At 40.1% G+C, this 18,897-nt stretch overlaps 1 protein-coding gene and 1 pseudogene across 2 annotated transcripts in view; one reads left to right on the forward strand and one right to left on the reverse strand.

The window, feature by feature from the left end:
• Positions 1-7,342, reverse strand: part of LOC138175994 (glyceraldehyde-3-phosphate dehydrogenase-like) — a 302,812-nt pseudogene extending 295,470 nt beyond the window's left edge.
• The window catches only part of LOC138175992 (calcium/calmodulin-dependent protein kinase type 1D), a 482,214-nt gene that overhangs the window by 227,166 nt on the left and 236,151 nt on the right, over positions 1-18,897 (forward strand). The window lies entirely within an intron of this gene.

The following is an 18,897-nucleotide window of genomic DNA, read 5'->3' on the forward strand; positions in this document are numbered from 1 at the left end:
ATAAACAGGTGTGTGTGTGTGTGTATACGTAAAATTATTCTATACCCACTTCTATTAGTTTTTTTCTCAGGATGCAGAAAGTGAGCCTTATATGTGGAAGGTATTGTACTAGGCCCTGGAGCTAGAGATGTAAAACAGTAACTCAGGGGGTGGCTAGGTGGTTCAGTGAATAGAGCACCAGCCCTGGAGTCAGGAGGACCTGAGTTCAAATTCTGTCTCAGACACTTAACATAAAAACTAGCCATGTGACCTTGGGCAAGTCACTTAACCCCAGTTGTCCTACCTTCCCCCTCCAAAAAGCAAAAAACAAACAAACAAAAAAAACCCAATAACTCAGTCTCTTCCCTCAAGGAGCTCAACATATAGCAGTAAGAATGAGACATTCTCCGCTCTCCCCTTCCCCCCTCAAATAACCTGTATTTTAAATTGTGAAATGATCAAGTTCACAGATGTCCAATAGAATTAACTGAGATGGTCAAGTAGGGAGAGAGAATTCTTAGCTGGGGAGGTGGGGAGAGGGCTGAGGGAAATTAGGTAAGGCTTCTGGAAGAGTTAGTATCTTAGATGAGCCTTGAAAGGTGATCATCAATGACAGATTGGTGATTGAGTGAGAGAACATGCTAGGCATGGGGAACAGTTTTCAGAATGGAAGAGAGGTACTATGTTCTCTCCTTCTGTTAGAATGTAACACATTGAAGGTAGGTCTGTCTTTACACTTGTGTTCCCATTGCTTAGGATAGTACTTGACACATAGTAAGGGCTAAATAAATGCTTTTCATTTATTCATTCAGAATAGATTGTCTAATAGTAAATCATTTCTTTTTTTGGTTGGAGAGTATTGTGTCTGAAGGGCAGTACCATGAGCTAAGACTGGAAATGTAGATTGGAGCCAGATTATAGAGAGAGCCTTAAATGTCTAGCTAAGGGTTTGGGAATTACACAGGATGGGCAGGAATGGATGGCCTGTGATTTATCTCATTGGGAGGATTGCCCACACTGATAAAGTCACAGATCAGTAGAGTTTTGGAGACAGTATGTCTAGGGGTGGGGGAGGGGGTGGGAAAGGGTGTGGTGGGTGGCATGTGTATGCCATTACAGATTTCTGAAAAAGGAAGCAGGTAGATTGCAGGTAGATGTGTATTGTAAGGTAGATGTGCATTAGAAAGATTATTTGCCTTTGGTGTGAAGAATAGATTGTAGAGGAGAGAAACTGACAGGGAAATTTACTATTATAGTAGTCTAGGTAAGAGCTTACGCTGTAGTGGTATCTAAGTGAGTGGAGAGGGCAGATGCAAGAAATATTTTGGAGATGGCATTGACCAGACTTGGAAAGTGATAGGATGAGGAAGTGAAAGAAGGGAAAAGTTAAGAGTGCCTCTGAGGTTTTGAGCTTGGATGAGTAGGGGAAGAGTGGTGTCATCAACAAATATGGATAAGTTAGGGGGTTTAAGAAAGATCTGAAGTTTACTTTTGGATTTGAATCTGACACATTGGCAAGATATCCAAGTGGAGATACCCAGTAGGTGGTTTGAGATATAGGACAAGTGAGATTCTGTACAAGCAAGCAAGCAAGCAAGCTAGTCTCTGCTGGTTTCTGTATGAAAATCCTGCAGTTTTTCCCCCCTTTTTTTGAGGGGGGGGGAATGTAGGGCAATTGGGGTTAAGTGACTTGCCCAAGGTCACATGGCTAGGTTTTGTGTGTGTGTGTGTGTGTGTGTGTGTTAAGTGTCTGAGGCCGGATTTGAACTCAGGTCCTCCTGACTCCAGGACTGGTGCTCTATTCACTGCACCACCTAGCTGCCCTTTTCCTTCTTATTCTAATAGAGTAAGAGGTGTACTCTCTCCATCTGTATACCTTCATAGATGGTTTTCATGGATGTCTCAGATCACTTGGTAGTCAATCTTCCGGGCCTGAAACTCTGCACTTGCTGGGTTTGTCCTTGAGGGAACAGATAGGGTGTTATTACTCAGATCATACAAGATGCTTTTCCAACTTGGTAAGACCTTGAGCTTTACTTTGCTAGCATAGCTAGGTCATCATTACCCCCCATTTTGGTTGAGTAGTGAATTAAGGAAACATAGCTTTCTCTCTCTCTCTCTCTCTCTCTCTCTCTCTCTCTCTCTTCTTTCTTTCTTGCAATTGGGGTTAAGTAACTTGTTCAAGGTTATTTCTGGGTGTGGTTCTAAGTATCTGAGCTTGGATTAGATCCTAGGTCATCTGACTCTGGAGCCAGAGCTCTTACTTGCTGAGCCACCTGGCTGCCCCTAAGCAATTGGGGTTAAGTACTTTTCTCAAGGTTACACAGCCAGGTGTTTCTGGGTGGGTGCTAAGTTGTCTGAGCCTGAATTCGATCCCAGGTCATCACGACTCTGGGGCCATTGCTCTTATTCACTGTGCTACCTGGCCATCCCAAAACATAGCTTTTCAAATTTAGGAGGAGATGCATTTATAAGAGACATCCTGTTAGAGAAATAGAATTGTAGCGCTAGAAATGACCTTAGAGATTATCTAGGGGTCTGCATTGTTCAGTCATTTTCAGTTGTGTCTAATTCCTTTTGGGGATTTTCTTGACAAAGACACTGGAGTAGTTTGCCATTTCCTTCTCCAGTTCATTTTATAAATGAGGAAGCTGAAGCAAGCAGGGTTACATGAATTCCAGGGTCACACAACTAATAAGTGACTGAGGCCAAATTTGAACTCAGGTCTTCCTGACTCCAGACCCAGTACTTTATTCACTGTGCCACCAAGCTGCCTTCTAAGGGATAGGAAGGATAGAAGGAAATTCTTATTAGCAGAAGGGAGAAAGGAAGGGGGGCATGTCTTTTATGAATGCAAAGATTGAATGATCTTCATAGGTAAAGGTTTGTAGAAAGGTTTATGTACATTGGGGCCATTCCACATCACTTTCCAAGACCAAAGTGCTACTTTTATTACTATAGCACAAGGTACAGTTCCTATCATGTACAAGTGATTTAAAATCTAGCTAGGTATATGTGTATATATCTGTGTGTCTGTCATGTCTGTGTGTCTATGTACCTATCATCTGCCTATCTCAAGGCTGCATATTTTTCCTTGTTAAATTCCTATCTTTAATTTTGGTTTTGTTTTCTGAATTGTAAAGATTTTTTTAAAAATCTTGAGTGTCTTTAATTGTATCATCATTCAAGGCTTCCCTCACTGTTAATATCACAGAGATGGAAGGGATATCAGGGATATCTAGTTAAACTACTTCATTTTACAGTTGATGAAACAAGACTCAGAGAGTTTAAGTGACTTGCCTGTGGTTACACAGGTTGTAAGTTGCAGAACTGGGATTCAAACTCAGGTCCTGGGGTCTCCAAGTTTGGCATGATCAATCCGCTTTGGGTATAGTTTTTTTTCTTTAAGAAAAAGTTCTAAACTAAACACTAAAATCAAATGCCAAATAAGATGAGCATTTCCATATATGAAGTAGAACAGAAAAAAAGGGGATTAAACAGGAAACTGAGTCTGTTTTATATAGTTTGCTTCCTTTTTATGTATACAGTAAATTTAACATATAACTTTCTAAGCTGTATTGATTGTTTATGTTACCTTCTCACCTACCTTCAGTTCTCTTCTATGTATAAAAGAAATGCTTTAATGAAATGCTTTCTTTTTCTTTTTTTGATAACTCAATCACTAACTCTCCTTTCTCTCATACCTTTCTACCCCCAAATTGAAAAAAAAGAAAAGAAAAAAAATCCCCATAATAAATATGCACGGTAAAACAAAACAAATCCTCTCATTGGTCATGGCAAAACAAAACAAAAGAAAACAAACAAACAAAAAAACCACCAACTTATCTTATTTTGCATGGTTGAGTCCATCTCCTCTGTGACTAGTTATTTGACTAGATTTCCCAAGTCTTTCAAAGTTGTTTCACTTTATAATATCGCATGTAATTTGATCCCTTGCTTCTACTCACTTTACTCTGCATCATTTCATACAAGTTTTCCCAAGTATCACTGAAACCATCCTTTTTGTCATTTTTCATGGTGCAATAATATCCTGTGATATTCCTATACACCATTTGTGGAGCCATTTCCCAATTAAAAGGAAATGGGGTTAGTTTGGCATAACTTGTTCTTAATGAATCCCTGTGGGCTCCTAATGATGTCTAAATCCTCTTATATCTTCTTACAAACCACGTATTTAATAATCTTTCTTTGATTTTTGCAGAAGATTGACATCAAGCTTACAATTATGTAGTTTTTTGGAATCTAACCTTTTTTTTCCTTTTTGAAGATCAGATTATTTCCATTTCCATTTCCCTTTCTCTCTGATTTATTATTGACTGTGTGTCTGTGATCACTCTACATGTTTCTTTCATCCCTTTAGTCAGTCACTCATACGTTCATTTAGTAATTTATTCAAAGATGTCTTCTTAAGCCCCCGCAATAGGTAATGGGCTATGATGGGCACAGATAGATCTGTAACTAGGAAATCTTTTTTTCTCAGATCAAATTCAGTTGTGGGGCATGGGGAGCAGACCTCAGGACACAAGACTCTGGTAATGTAAGACAGAAAGCCAAGCTCCCTCTCAGTGAACGAAAAGAATGTTATGGATGTCCCTTGTGAAAGACAAAGGAAGGCACAGCTTGCTAAAACCATCTGCTTTGGAAAAAGTGCGTTTATGCTTAAGTCCCTAGCCCCTGGGGTGGTAGTAGGTGAGGGGGCAGCTGTAGGGGGAGGAGAGCCTTGATGTTAGGACTCTGGAGGTGGTGAAACAGGGGATAATGAAGGATTGAAATATTGCTGCACAGTTTTGGATCAGCAGAGGACTTTGGGGTGTGGAGATGTTGGACTGGAGGGTGAGGGGACCTTGGAGGGGAAGAAGCATACAATCCTTGCCCTTACTACTGAAAGGTCCTTATCGCCACATCCTAGTTACAACTTTGCAGAGAGAGGTAGGGTGATGAGTAAGACAATTTCCCTGCCCCCAAGAATCTTCCAGAATGGTAAGAGTGATACAACCAATGCAAATATCTATAATCAGTTAGAGGATATGGCAAGGTGAGTGCCCAGTGCTGACATTCATCTAGGCCAAGAGATGGGAGCTTACTTTAAAGGGATTAATACTAAGATTTTACTATTTCCTAATCCATTTTATGCTTCACTTCTCTCTCTGTGATGTTTGGGCTACCCTGATCACCTTGAAGACCATTCTTTGATGAAGAAGATGGAAATGAAATTGGAATTACACAGCTCTGCCTTCTCTTATCTTCCCCAAGAAGTGGGCCTGAACCTTTTTTTACTCTTTTTGTTCTGAACTTAGCACCCTTCCCCTTCCAAAAAAAAAAAATTCCTTTCCCTCTTCAGTAGTTGTTTCCAGTCTCATTCATTATGGCTCAGGCACAATTCTTACTGGATGTGTGGCTTCTTGTCTTAATCTTCAGTAACATTTACCTCCTTCCACTTTTTGTACTAGGTGGAGTTTTGCACTGTCTCCTTTCTTTCAAAGATGGTTGTGGAGTTATGTAGGTGTGAGTGTGTGTATTTGAAAGGCAACCTATCCCTCTAATTGTTATTATAAAAGATGATCTCATCTGAAAGGGTGAGTTAGGGAGTAATTCTTTATCCTGTCAAACCAGCATTTATGTGATTTAAGGGTAGGAAAAAAAAACAAACCCTCAAATGCCAAACAAGCCACCCAACAAACCCAGGCATCTAAAGATGTAGCAACCTGTCACATTAAACAAGTTTGTTTCCCAATCACACTTAAAATTGCTGGGTGTGAGCTTTGTTTGTAGGAGCCGCTCATTTCTCAAGTCATGTTTGGGAAATAGTGATCTTAATCACCTTTTTTCTTCATGCTTTGCCAATAGCTATTGACCTTATCTTTCCTAAGCTTCTGCAAACAACAGAAAATGCATAATAATAGCTAACATTCATATAACTTTCAAGATTTGCAAAGCATTTTATAAATATCTCATTTTATCCTCACAACAACCCTGTGAGGTGGGTGGCTTGCCCACCTTGTTTTACACATGAGAAAAGTGAGGCCAAAAAAGGTTTAATGACTTGCCCAGATGACAACCCCCTTCCTCTCCCCCCTCCCAGAATGCATTGGAATTCTGGTTTATTAATCCAGATCTAGGGCTCTATCCTTTGTGACACCTAACTGCTTATGGGACCAGGGACCCTGGGAGAGTCATTTTCTTCCTTTTTTCTTTCTGGTTTTAATTTTCAGAGATTCATTGAACATTGACAATGCATGTGATGTTCTAGAAAACTTAAAGGTTAATTTAGATCATAAGCATTTTGTCCCATGGGGAATCAAAAAGGGATTTTTTGGAGAGATTTCCCAACTGCTACAGGGTGTGGCAGCCCAAAGTAGGAAGGTTTTTCTCAAGGAGTGTGTTTCTTTCTCATTTGACCTGGGCTCTGAGTGACCATTCTCCTAGTATGTGAATGACTAAAGGTTATGGGTGTATAGGATGGAGGTAGTTTAATGTAAAGGAAATGATCCAGGAAGAAAGGAATACAAGTTTGGGCATGTTTGGGGGGACTTTACTACCAAGGTCCCTAGTTTCCAAATCCTCTTGCATTTTTTACTGTGTATAGTCACAAATTCCTCCTACAAGCTCTCTTTAATAATGATCATTGTAATTCCCACACTGCTCTAAGTTATAAAGTGGTGAGGGCTTTCCTCATAACAACTCCCCATAGATCTGTTATTACTGTTTTCTAGATGAAGAAAGTGAGAGGGGGAAGGACTTTACTGTAAGCACCAGAGCCTGAATCCTCCAGACAACAGGGCTAATGCTCCTGCACCATCCTGTTGCCTTTTTTGTTCCCTTCAGCCTGGCTCTTCCATTTGTGTATATTTCCTGTCCTTTCTTTTTCTTTGGCCTCTTCCTGCCCTCCTCCTTTGGTCCTTCTGCTCATTCTTGACCCACACCCCTGGCAGCATTCATATTCAAAAGGTGAAAACTATATGTGTGACTCTAGCAAGAGGTTTGATGGAGTGTGGCTGAAACTAATGCCCAAAATGAGGTTGGGGGATTATCTGTGGATTTCAGTGATCCATCCCTTCCCACTTTACTTGTCACAGATAATTGGAATGTATTCATCCCCGGAAGCTTTAATTGGAGGAATAATGTCTGTCTTGATAAGAAAAGAGGACCTTTAAAGCACACTTGTCCTCCAGGGTCTTTGCTGGCAGTTTGTTCACTACTGGGATTCAAATGAAGGGGTACCTGAGCCAGAAAAATCCAGTGTGGTTACAGTGGTCTTTGTGTGTAAGTTCTCAGTGGTTCTCTGAGCCCTCTGCTGGATTTGAGGGTAATAATGCCAATTTCAGAGTTTACCATGTACTCTACATACTCCACCCTAAATCAAGGCTCACAATGACCCTCTGAAGTCTCAGATGCCACAGGTAGCCTTATTCCCATTTTGGAGATAAGGAAACTGAGGCTTTGAAAGGTTAATTGTTCATAGTCACACAGCTAGTATATTTCAGAGGCAGGATTTGGTCCAGATCTTCAGGACTCCAAGGTTAACATTTTACATAACATCAACAACAACAATGATAATAGCAGCTAACCTTTATATAGCAGTTGCTATATGCCCAAATATTATCTCATTTGATTCTCACAAAGGCCCTGGGAACTAGGTGCTATTATTATCCCCATTTTACAGAGAAGGAAATTGAGACAAACAGGTTAAGTCACTTGCTTAGTATCACACAGCTAGGAAATGTCTGAGGCCAAATTTGAAATCTAGTCTTCCAGATCCAGCTCTCTAACCACTGTGCCACCTATCTGCTCCTAAAAATAACCTCATGTTTTCTCTAAAGAGGATGTCCCAAAGGCCTAACCTATGTTTTGTGTTCTGGAGAGGAAAGAGTGTTTGTAATGCTATTCATCTTTCTTGTTTGAAGGTGTGAGAGCAAGCTTTGCAGAGATTAGAGCAGTGGTAGGTCTCTCTGGGTCTCAGTTTCCTGTAATGTTAATAGGATAATAAGATCTTCCCTACCCATTAATAGGCCTCAGGTGGAGCCCATTAAGGAAAGCTTGCTTTGGGGAGGCTTGGTTGTAGGAAGACTGATACTTTTTGCTAATTTCTAATTAGGCACTGAGTTAGGAGGGTTTTGATGCCTTCTGGCTCTGAGAAGTGTATATATACTCTAAGTTGGTCTTTTGCTTTGGGGGCTCGATTATGAGAAGGATCTTGTGATTCCCTGGTTGAGATTCTGAGTAGCCACATGTTCAGAGCTCCCTGACTGCTCAGATTTAAAGACTCTCTCTATCCGGGGATGTATGTAAAGTGTGTAGCAATATTGCTTTCATTCAGGCAGTCAGAGCCCTGTTGGTCTTTATTTCTCTGCATGTATTTTCTCTGATGTTCAGGGTGCTGACCTTTCCCCTGATCTATTGAATGTAATTAAAAGTAGGATTGTTAATTCCTTTTCTTTCCTAGAAAAGCAGATCAAAGAACCTGTGCTAGCAGCCATTCTGCATGTGCTAGGGTGCATACTACATTTCCTCATCTGTTAAATAAGGACATTGGATACAATCAGCAATGTCCCTTCCAAGTGAAACCAACAAGCATTTATTAAGCTCCTATTATATGCCAGGCAGCTCTCAGCTATGATCCTAAAGTTTTTAACTGGTTCCCTTATTTGGCCTTCATTACTTGGGAAGCAGTAAGAAGGTGAACTTTGTGAGAACTGAACTCTATCAGCACATTTCCATTAGTGATCCCTGACTTTGAACTTCACCCTGAAGTGTCTGTCTCCTAGCCCTTCAGTTCAGTACTGCCAGTGTGCTTCTTTGTAGCCATTCTGACAATGTTGCAAACTGCTTTTTTTTTTTTTACTGGTTCACCACAGATGTGTCGGTAAACAGGAAATGAGGGGGTTTTCCTTTCTTTAACTGAGGAAGGACTACAATGTTGCCTTTCCCATCCTCCCTCTGAGGAAGGGGAAACTAGGGTCTCAAAAAAAAAACCCCAAATGATTTTCTTGGGGCCTGAAACTCTCCTCCCTCTGCTGTCTTCCTGCACCACCAGGACCCTCAGTAGCACTCCTAACACCCCCCCTCCCATCATCCATACCTGCTAAAATCCTACCCAGCTCATATGCTGCCTCCCTCAGGAAGCCTTCCTTGATTCTGATGGACCAGATAGGATGCCTCTGTACTCACACAACCAAAGTGTCTTGTACCTTTTCTTATAGAATGTTTATTGCCTTTTATATAATTTGTATACTCACTGTATTCCCTTCACTACTCTGTGGGATCCTGGGAGGCATTTACCATATCTTATTTATCATTGTATTTGCCATTTAGCTCCTAGTACAGTACCTGGGCAGCCAGGTGGTACAGTGGATAGAGAGCCAGACCTGGAGTCAGGAGGACTCAACTCTCTGAGTTCAAATCTGGCCTCACACACTTACTACCTTTGTGACCCTGGACCAGGTCACTTGATCCTATTTGCCTCAGTTTCCTCATCTGTAAAATGAGCTGGAGAAGGAAATGACAAATAGTATCCCTGCCAAGAAACCCTCAGATAAGGTCACAAAGAGCTGGACACAAGTGAAAACTAACAACAGTACCTTTCCACAATGTAGGTGAGTAATTCCTTGTTTTTGGAATTAATGACTCTGTACTGTAGATTCAAGGGTGCTGAATTTGGAGCCAGAGGACTTAGGTTTTGAATCCTGATTCTGCTACCTGTGTGACCTTTGACAAGTTAGTTCACCTCTCAAGGGCTCAATTTCCTCTTTAGCAAAATGAAGGAGTTGGATATTATCAAGCCCTAAATCTATTTTCCTATGATCATAAGATGACCTCCAGCTTTAAACCCAGGGTGCTAAGACCCTTCCCAGTGTGGCTTTCAGATCTTCAAAGTTTGTGATAAAATATGTCTAGCAATTGCATGAGCATGGGAGAAATTACTGTCTGCATCTAGGGAGTACTCAAACTGAGGAGACCCCAGGTGCCCCCAGAGTAGCAGAGAAAGAATGAATGGATATGGACAGAGCAAGAGAGGCATGAGAGCCTGCATTCATTCTCCTCAAGGAAGCTGAGGAGGGACCCAGAGCTCCTTCACAAAGTGTGACTGCTCTTTGATGCTCCACTAGTTTCTGACTTTCTATGCTTAGTTGTTTTACATCCACTGGCAGGGGCCTGTTTACTGCCTGCTCTGCCCGTGTCAAAGCTGAAAGGAAAATGAGCAGTCAATACAAGTTGATGCTGACTAGGCAGCTTTTCATCAGTTTTTAGTTAAATCCTTAGGAACTTAACTCTCCTCACAATTGGACTAGTTTTCTTACCTTTCAAAGCCTTGTAGAAAATGTGTAAATAGAGCTGGATAAAAATATAAAAATAAATCTTAAATAGATTGTACATTGTATCTCCATAATTAGGATTATGTTAGTATGTTTGTGAGGAAAAATCATCTTTTTAGTACTAATAGTTAGCATCTACATGACTCTTGAAGGTTTGCAAAGGGCTTTATATGTACTATCTCACACAAAAACCCTGGGAAGTAGATTATTTATTATGCCCATTTTACAGATGAGGGAACTGAGGCTCAGAGAAGATAAGTAACTTGCCCACAGCTTGTACCTTAGGCAGGAATTGAACTAGGATCTCTCAAACTCCAAATCCTGTGCTCTATCCACTGAACCACCTAGTTGCCCCTTAAGATAAAATGGATAAATAAAAGAAAAGTAGTCTAGATTGTGGGTGTTAGCACATGAAAGTTGTGGGCTGAGCCCAAGTCCTTGCTGGGAGATGTGAATATGTTTATGGAAGTTCAATTGAGTTTCCATTTCTTCTTGGACCTCAGTGTCATGAATTAGAGTAGAATGTCTTATAAAAAGAAATGGTTGCATTTTGGATTTTACAGAATCTGAGAGTTAGAAAACTACCCAGAGACCATCCAGTCCAACCTATACCTGAATAAGAATGTCTTCTACAATCACCAGGTTTATCTGTCTTTTTAATGAAGACTTTTACTTCAACCATGGGGAAGCCCATTGTCTAACAAAGCAATTCATTCTGCTTTTGAATATTTTAAATTATTAGGAGATAGGTTTTTTTTGTCCCCTACTTCTCAAGCCCACTTTTGACTCTTGAAAAGTTCTGACTAATTCTCCCAGACCTGTTGTCTGGGGAGAACATTAGCCTGAGACAGTTACAATTCAGAGTTAGGGTTAAATTAGATAATAGCCATTTTCTTTCCATTCTAGGCAAAATCGCCATTCTTTTGTTTGCTATGATTTGATTTTCTGTAGGTGAATCAGCTATATCTCCTCACCATAAAGGGACATGACAATAGGCATTTTATCCTAAGCTTGGCATAAAGGGAATGAACAGGAGAGAGAGACCTGGCACAGAAGAAGGGAGAGGGCGGTGAAGTGGACAGATTGTGAGACTATGATTTGGAAGGTCTGGGTTTGAATCTTGGTGCTGTCACCTGTGTAACCACAGGCAGAAGACTTAACCTCTTTGAGACTTTCTTACTTTATCTGTAAAATGAGGGGGCTGAACTACATGACCCTCCTGTGAACTATAGTCAAGGGGCAAACATATTTTCAAAAGAAAGTAGAAGACATCCTGGTACAGAGGAAAGAATCCTAGATTTGAGAGTTCAAACTTTAGTTCTTTTACTTATTTTCTGTGTGATTTGGGGGCAAATCACTTGACTTTGGAGGTGGGACCTAATTTCCTAATCTGCTTTAAAAAAAAAAAAGATGGCTTCCAAGATTTTTTAGTACTAAATCTGCAATTCCTATGAGCTGCAGAAGTATGTCATGAGGATGTCAAATACCCTACTAGAAAATGGGATCTTTTTCAAGGTCCTCAGATCTCCTGTCTGCCCTGAGAAAATGGGAATGATAATCCTACTCTCAAGTTGGAATTTTAATTGCATTTCCTGTTGAAATCTGGTCTGGAAAGTGAAACAGGAGGACAAGAAATGGCTTTGGGAGAGAGGAGAAAGAATCAACACTATGTGGGTATCTAGAAGCTCTCTGTATCTTGAGGTTGTCTGCTTCTCCCTGGAGATTGAGCTGCAGACTTTTCCAGCTGTGTGTGGAAGCAGCTACTTCAGCAAATTAACTGTTTAATGAACATCATGTAAACGACACCCTATCTGGGTAATGCCTGAAGATAGCAAATCTATTTTTATTACATTTACAAAGACTAAAATATCTTAATATGTGTGATATGATCTCTGCATTTCACAAGTTTACAGGAGACTGAATGAAGTCAGTAGGGGATAGGGAAGAAGAGACTATTTAGGAGCCTTCCAAAATATAGCATACAGTTGCTATCTAGTCATTACAACAGAATAATCAGATATCCTGGAAAATAGATAGAACACAGAAGTGTCACTCCAAAAATTAAGGCTTGGGAACTTTTGACTTCTGAAAGTCCTTCTAGTTTGAGTGGCTCTGTGATCAACAATACACTTACTACCATGAATTACATTGAATCCAACAAGCTCTTATTAAGCACCTACTACTTATAAGGGGCTATGTTTGGTGCTAGGCATACAAAAGCAAAAATAAACGCTCCCTGGTCTCAAGAGTGTATTTTCTCCTTGGGAGCTGGTGGTGGTGATGGTGGTAGGGCTAAAGCTGTAATATGGATACAGAGGAGTAAAAACAAAACACACACACACACACACACACACACACACACACACACGCACACAAATTAAATACACAGTAATTTGATGGTATAAGTGTGAGAGATCTGCCAACTAGGAAGATTACTTAGTGCCACTCTTGTCTTCATAGTTTTGGAGTGGTTTGATCCTATCACATAATTTTCTTGGGTTCTAAAATTATATCCCTGGAATTAATAGGTCCTTAAATTTTGACCCAACCATGTTGCCTAAAAGAACTATATAACTGGTTGATAAAGGATAAACCATGGAATAAGAAACCCAAAGAATAATCATCATTCTTTTTCACAACTCACATATCCCCAAATTAAAACAATCCATATTTCTCCTTTCAGAGAGCTAATGTTAAGATGCCATGGAATATGTGTCCTACTACCAAGCAAATCATTACAATCCTCTTTATTTATCTAATCATAACTTTGAATTTTATGGTTTCTCTCTTTAACAACAAATTCAAAAAAACTATACATTGCTCTAATTTGCTTAACCATCAACCTCTTTAGTCGAGCATTATGTCTATTATCAGTAATACTTCCTTTTGAGTGACCTCAGCCAACAATCAGGCATTCACAACATCTTGTGTCAGGGAAAGTGAAATGCCAATAAAAAAAATCTCAGACCATGTTTTAGTAACTTCTTCTTGTACGATATTGTGTGAACTTACCAGTACTACAGAGGCAAAGTAAACCTTTTTTTTTTTTAAAGCAGTTCTTAAATCTTTGCCCTGGGCCCTTGCTGTTTATACATTTATGGGGAGGAAAGGGCAAGCTTTAAATTTTATTTTGAGACATTGAAAGTTGATTGATTGATCTTGAAGAACAAAATCAGTTTTTCAGCAAGAAGACCATTTGGAATAAAGTTGGAAAGGAGCCTCTCACACAGATAAAAATGATTTCTCACTGTTTCAGGAAGAGAAAAAGCCCTTTACTTTTTTTTAATCTATTATTTATTTTTAACATTAATTTTTTTAAATTTTGAGTTCTGAATTCTTTCCCTCCCTCATAACCCTCCCCTATTACAAAGGTAAGAAATGGGATCTTAATTATATATGTGAAATCATGCAAAATATTTCCATATTAGCCATATGGCAAAACAAAAAAAAAGCAAGAAAAAGAAAGTGAAAAAAAATATGCTTCAATCTGCATTCAGACTCCATCAGTTCCTTCTTTGGAGGTGGATAGCATTTTTCATAATAAGTCCTTTGGAATTGTCTTGGATCATTATATTGACCAGAATAGCTAAGTCATTTGCAGTTGATTATTGCATAATATTGGTGTTACTGTGTACAATGTTCTCCTGGTTCTACTTATTTCACTTTGCATCCATTCATATGTCTGCCCAGGTTTTTCTGAAATCATCCTGAATAAAGTCCTTCTGTAATTTGCTCTTTTGCATAGAAGGCAACTATGAGGGCAGAGTGTGCAGAGACTCTCTATATATGTACGTGAAGTCTGAGTTCAAGTTTTCAGTGGCATAATTGAGACAAAGAAGCATTGTGGAGCAAAGTCATGAAGAGATAGATTCAGGTTTCTCGAAGAGATAGATTTTACTTCTGACACATAGTGGCTCCGATATCTTCTTTATTTAACTTCTCAGTGTCTCAGGCAACTCTTTAAAACTATACATTACACAAGAACTGCTGATCTGTATGGGTAGAGGGAAAGCCATGCCAATCAATGAGTCAATATTTATTAATTACCTACTATGTGACAGGCACTGTGCTAACCTGAAGATACAGATATAACAAAAGCAGTCCTTGCCCTCAATGGCTTTTCAATCTAATGGTGGTGGTGGTGGAGGAAAATAAAATACAAAAAGAAACTGAAAACCAGGGAGATGGGGGAAAGGAAGGGGACGTGGGAAGTCCCAAATTCATGCATCCAAAGAAATAAGAAATTCTGAGCTGGATTCTCTCCTTTAACTGGAGCTTTGGAGTTCATGACTCTATCCTTCAATCAGAGGGACCTGAGAGTGATGATGAGTTGTAATACCAAAACTGATAGATCCTGCAGGATGATGAGATTTTCCTAATAATGAGCTCTCAAGGGCATGGTGGATAAGTCAGAGAAGTCCCTAGATCTGTGCAGCTGGGTGAAAAATGAGGAGAATGAAATCACAGTTCCAAACTCCTCTCTCCCCACCCCCAAAGTTGAGCACAATATGAGGCAATTACTTGAAATTAACAATGTTCATTACTCTCTCCCTTTCTTTCCATAGCCCCCCTCCCCCCCATATTTGTATTCTAGTAGGAGGTCTTTAAAAAAAAAAAGTCTTTTACTTTCCTTTTTTAACCTAAGGAAGGTGCAAAAAAATAGAGTAAAAGAAAGACATATCAGAAATTCATTTTAGGCTGATATTTTACATCCATCTGAGAGCCATCCATTTCCAGTTGGGAAGAATTCTTACAAGGGTAATTTAAAGAGAAAGTTAGACAGCATCTCAGCCAAGCCCAGGTTCAGCCCTTCATAGTGTAGCTTTGTTTTTCTGTTTGAAGAGCTATGATAAACATCTGACAGGCTGATGGCCAGATATGAGTACCCAAAACACCATCCCAGTGTCCCTTGTGTACCTTTTAAAAAATCTGCAGTTTTAGCTTACCCGTACCTCTCTTCCCATCCGTTCACAGATACTTGAGAATTGAGTATATAGAGCGTATCCCAAAAGTCTTAGCGAAGTTTTAAGCATTGAAAGCTCAATATATACCCTGTTTATGCTCACAGATATGATTTTCTGTAAATCAGGTGCCTTCTCTATAAAGTGGGCATTATAATTAACCTTCACTGTTTCCTTCTCACAGCATGATTTTGAGAATGAAATGTGATTTTATATGTAAAGCATCTGGTACACTGCAGTGTCATAAAATGCCATTTAAAACAATTATTATTGTTCCATACCAGCTCTCTATCTACTTGGCATTCAGCATAGGCACAGGCATGAGAAGAATCACCAGCTGTGGCTACTGCATTGAGAAAAATGGTAGTCATATGAGAGAAGGAATAAAAAAGGAGCAGCTTAGGCAAAGGGAACATGAGGACTGACTCCCCAGTCTCTCCAACAAGGAGTCTTTACAGATGCTGCTGTGATAACACAGCCCCCAATTAATTACATGTGCTTTCCAATTTATAAGTCACCCCCCTTACGACAACTCTGTGAAACAGATAGTTCAAGTATTATTATCTCCATTTTATAGATGAAGAAAATGAATCTCATATATAGCCGTGGACACTTACTAGCTCAGGCAAGTCATGGAACCTGTTTGCCTCAGTTTCTCCATCTGTAAAATGGGTGTAATAGTAACACCTATCTGCTAGGGTTGTTGAGATAATAATTGTAAAGTGCTGAGCACAGGGCCTGGCACCTGGCAAGTGCTATACAAATGTTAGCTATTATTGTCATTAATTTGGCACAGTGCCTTGATCGGGTTACCTAGCCAGTGAATGTCAGAGACAGGATTCAGGCTCCGCTCTTCCCAGTGTAAGCTCAGTGCTCCTTTCACTTCACAATGGACAGATAGTTTGCTTTCCTTCTCAGCCAGTGGAGAAAACAGAGGGTGATTGAATAGTTTCTTTCCCCTCTCAGCGTGGAGAAGGCAGAGGGGAGGCTCAGTAGTTACTTTTCTTAGCCGGCACCTTCCCCCACTCCCTCAAGTTAAGGTAGGTGTGATTTCAGTCGTCAAGAATAAATTGCAGTCTTGATTAAAAGAGAGGCCATCTGAAACATGAGAGGAAAGGTCAGTGGAGTAAAGAGTCTTTCTTCAGATTTCTTACTGACCTTCGGATTCTCCTTTGTAGTCTGTTCTAATTTGTATTAGTTATTTGTGTATTTGTCATGTTTCTTAAGGGGCAGGGACTGCCTTCCTTTAATAACCAGCAACTGGATTGGTGGGTTTGTCTTGGTAGAAGGTACTTAATCACTGTTTGTCTGAGTTGAATTAAATCTGTTTAGGTAAATAAATAATAGGATTATAAATCCTAAGGATGGTGGATGCTGTCCACAGGAAACTGGCATTACTTAGCTGCAGGAAAGATCCTTGACACTGATAAACAATCAGATGAAGAACAGAAAGGTTTGTTGGCCCCCCAGGCAGTACTTGCCAGTGGGAGGCTGGGGGTTTGGTTTCTGCTTGGCTGAGTTTCTGCCCCACCCAAGATTGTAGGTTCAGGGAGGGCCTCTGCTAGTGGAATCATTGTGTTTGCCTTCTCTGGGGAAAGCCCTCCTTTATGACTTTCAGAAGTAGTTATTTTGGGTAGTTAAGGAGTAAGGATGCTCCCTAATTATCCACATCTGACTTGTTCTATGGAAACAGGGACCAGCTACAGTTTTCCACCTACATATCTTGTAGGAGGGGTTGTGGGAATTAATGAGAAGATACTTTCAAAGAGTTCCAGATCCAGTCATTCTGCAAGCACACAGTGAGCATCTCTTGTGTGCTCCTAACTGGGCTGGGTACTGTGGAGGTTACCAAAGAATAGGGGAGAATAACAACTCCCACATTTATGTGGCACTTTAAGGGTTAAGTGCTCAAGGTAGTGAGTGAAGAAAGTTTTTTTTCGTGTCTTACAGCTGAGAGACAGAGTGAGGACCTGAGTAGAGCACCAGCCCCCCAAGTCATTAAAACTTGGGTTCATATACAGATTCGGATACATATGTCCAGGACCCTGGACAAGTCACTCTGAGTGCCCTAAGCAATTTACCAAAAGTAGAAGTTTCACAGAAGGGAGTTTCCTTCTTGGGAGCTTCCCTGAACCATTGAAATCATAGATAAGGAAACCAGCTTTGAGAAGGGACCGGACTAAACCTGTGGGCTTCTGCCCCCCAAACCAGTGTTTTCTGTTACCTCACTTCCTCTGAGCTAGAAAGTTGTTTGAAACATCAGTCCTACTCTTAAGAAGCTTATGGGGTTTCAGTGGGGTTCTTTGTAGGAAGGGTTCCAGCCATATTCCTGTGATGTTGATTTTATTCATTTGTGACTTGACAAAATGTGCATGGTGCATTTCTTGGTTATTGTTTTCTTTAATTAGGTGCAGCTAGGTGGTACAGTGGGTAGGAGTTCAAGGGGCTAGAGTCAGAAAGATTTTTCTTCTGTGAGTTCAAGTCTGGCCTTAGACATTTACTAGACCTTGGGCAAGTAATTTGTCCTTATTTGCCTCAGTTCCTTATTTGTAAAATGAGCTGGAGAAAGAAATGGCAAACCACTCCACTATCTTTGCCAAAAAAGCCTCAAATGGGGTCATGAAGAGTCGGACATGACTGAAAACTGACTGAGCCATATATTCTGGCTCCAACTTTGTAGCATTTTACTTTATCCCCTCACATATTTTAATTTAATTCCATTAAGGAGGCAGCCTGATATAAGGGAAAGAGCACTAGATTTGCAATCAGAGCACTGGATTCTGCTTTCAAGCTCATTTTCCTAATTACTATCTCTGACACTCTGGTCAAGTCACTTAACTGTCTCTGTCCCAGTATCTCATCTGTAAAATCAGGTGGTTGCAATTGCACTAGACAACCTCTGAAGTGCCTTCTGGGTCTAAACATGATGATTCTATAATTTAACTAACATTAAGTATCTCTCATGTTTAGAGCACCTACTGTTCTCAGCATAGATAATACTAAAACACAATATTGTGGCATAAGTGCATTAGAGGGGTATCTAACAAAGTGCTATGTGCTCTCTAAGGTGGAACCTTACCAGAAGGAGTAATTGGGAGGGGCTTCTTAGTGGAGATGACATTGGAGATGGGTTTTGACAGACCAATAGGAATTAAATAGTTGAAAAGAGAGAGGCTACTCCAGGAATGTGAATGAAATTCTAGAGTCCAACAAAAGAACAGTTTTGATGGAAGCATCAACCTTGGGATGGGGAGGATTATGAAATAAGAAAAGCAGGCACCAAGTTATGGGATGTCAAGCAGCTTATTGCTTACTGAGTAGGCAAGAGAGTCACCAGAGATTTTTCAGCAGAGCAATGTGGCCATTTCTATCTGTAAAGAACATCAATCTGAAAACAAGGGAAGATGCATTGGAGGGATGAGAATAAGAGGTAGGAAGATCTGTTAGGCTGCTATGTTAGTTTAGAGATAATTTTAGCTTAGATAGATGTCAGATGGCATAAGTTTATCAGGGCTCCTTAAACTTTTTCCACTAGTGACCTCTTCAGCATTTCTTAAACAGTTTAAGAAGTATTTTTAGATTACTTATATTAGGATGGTGATGGAGGGAATAGGGAAGACAGA

Source organism: Petaurus breviceps, unplaced genomic scaffold (assembly GCF_028583685.1).
Source record: "Petaurus breviceps papuanus isolate PSGF00001 unplaced genomic scaffold, PetGlider_PUasm1.0 80, whole genome shotgun sequence".
Taxonomy (NCBI): domain Eukaryota; kingdom Metazoa; phylum Chordata; class Mammalia; order Diprotodontia; family Petauridae; genus Petaurus; species Petaurus breviceps.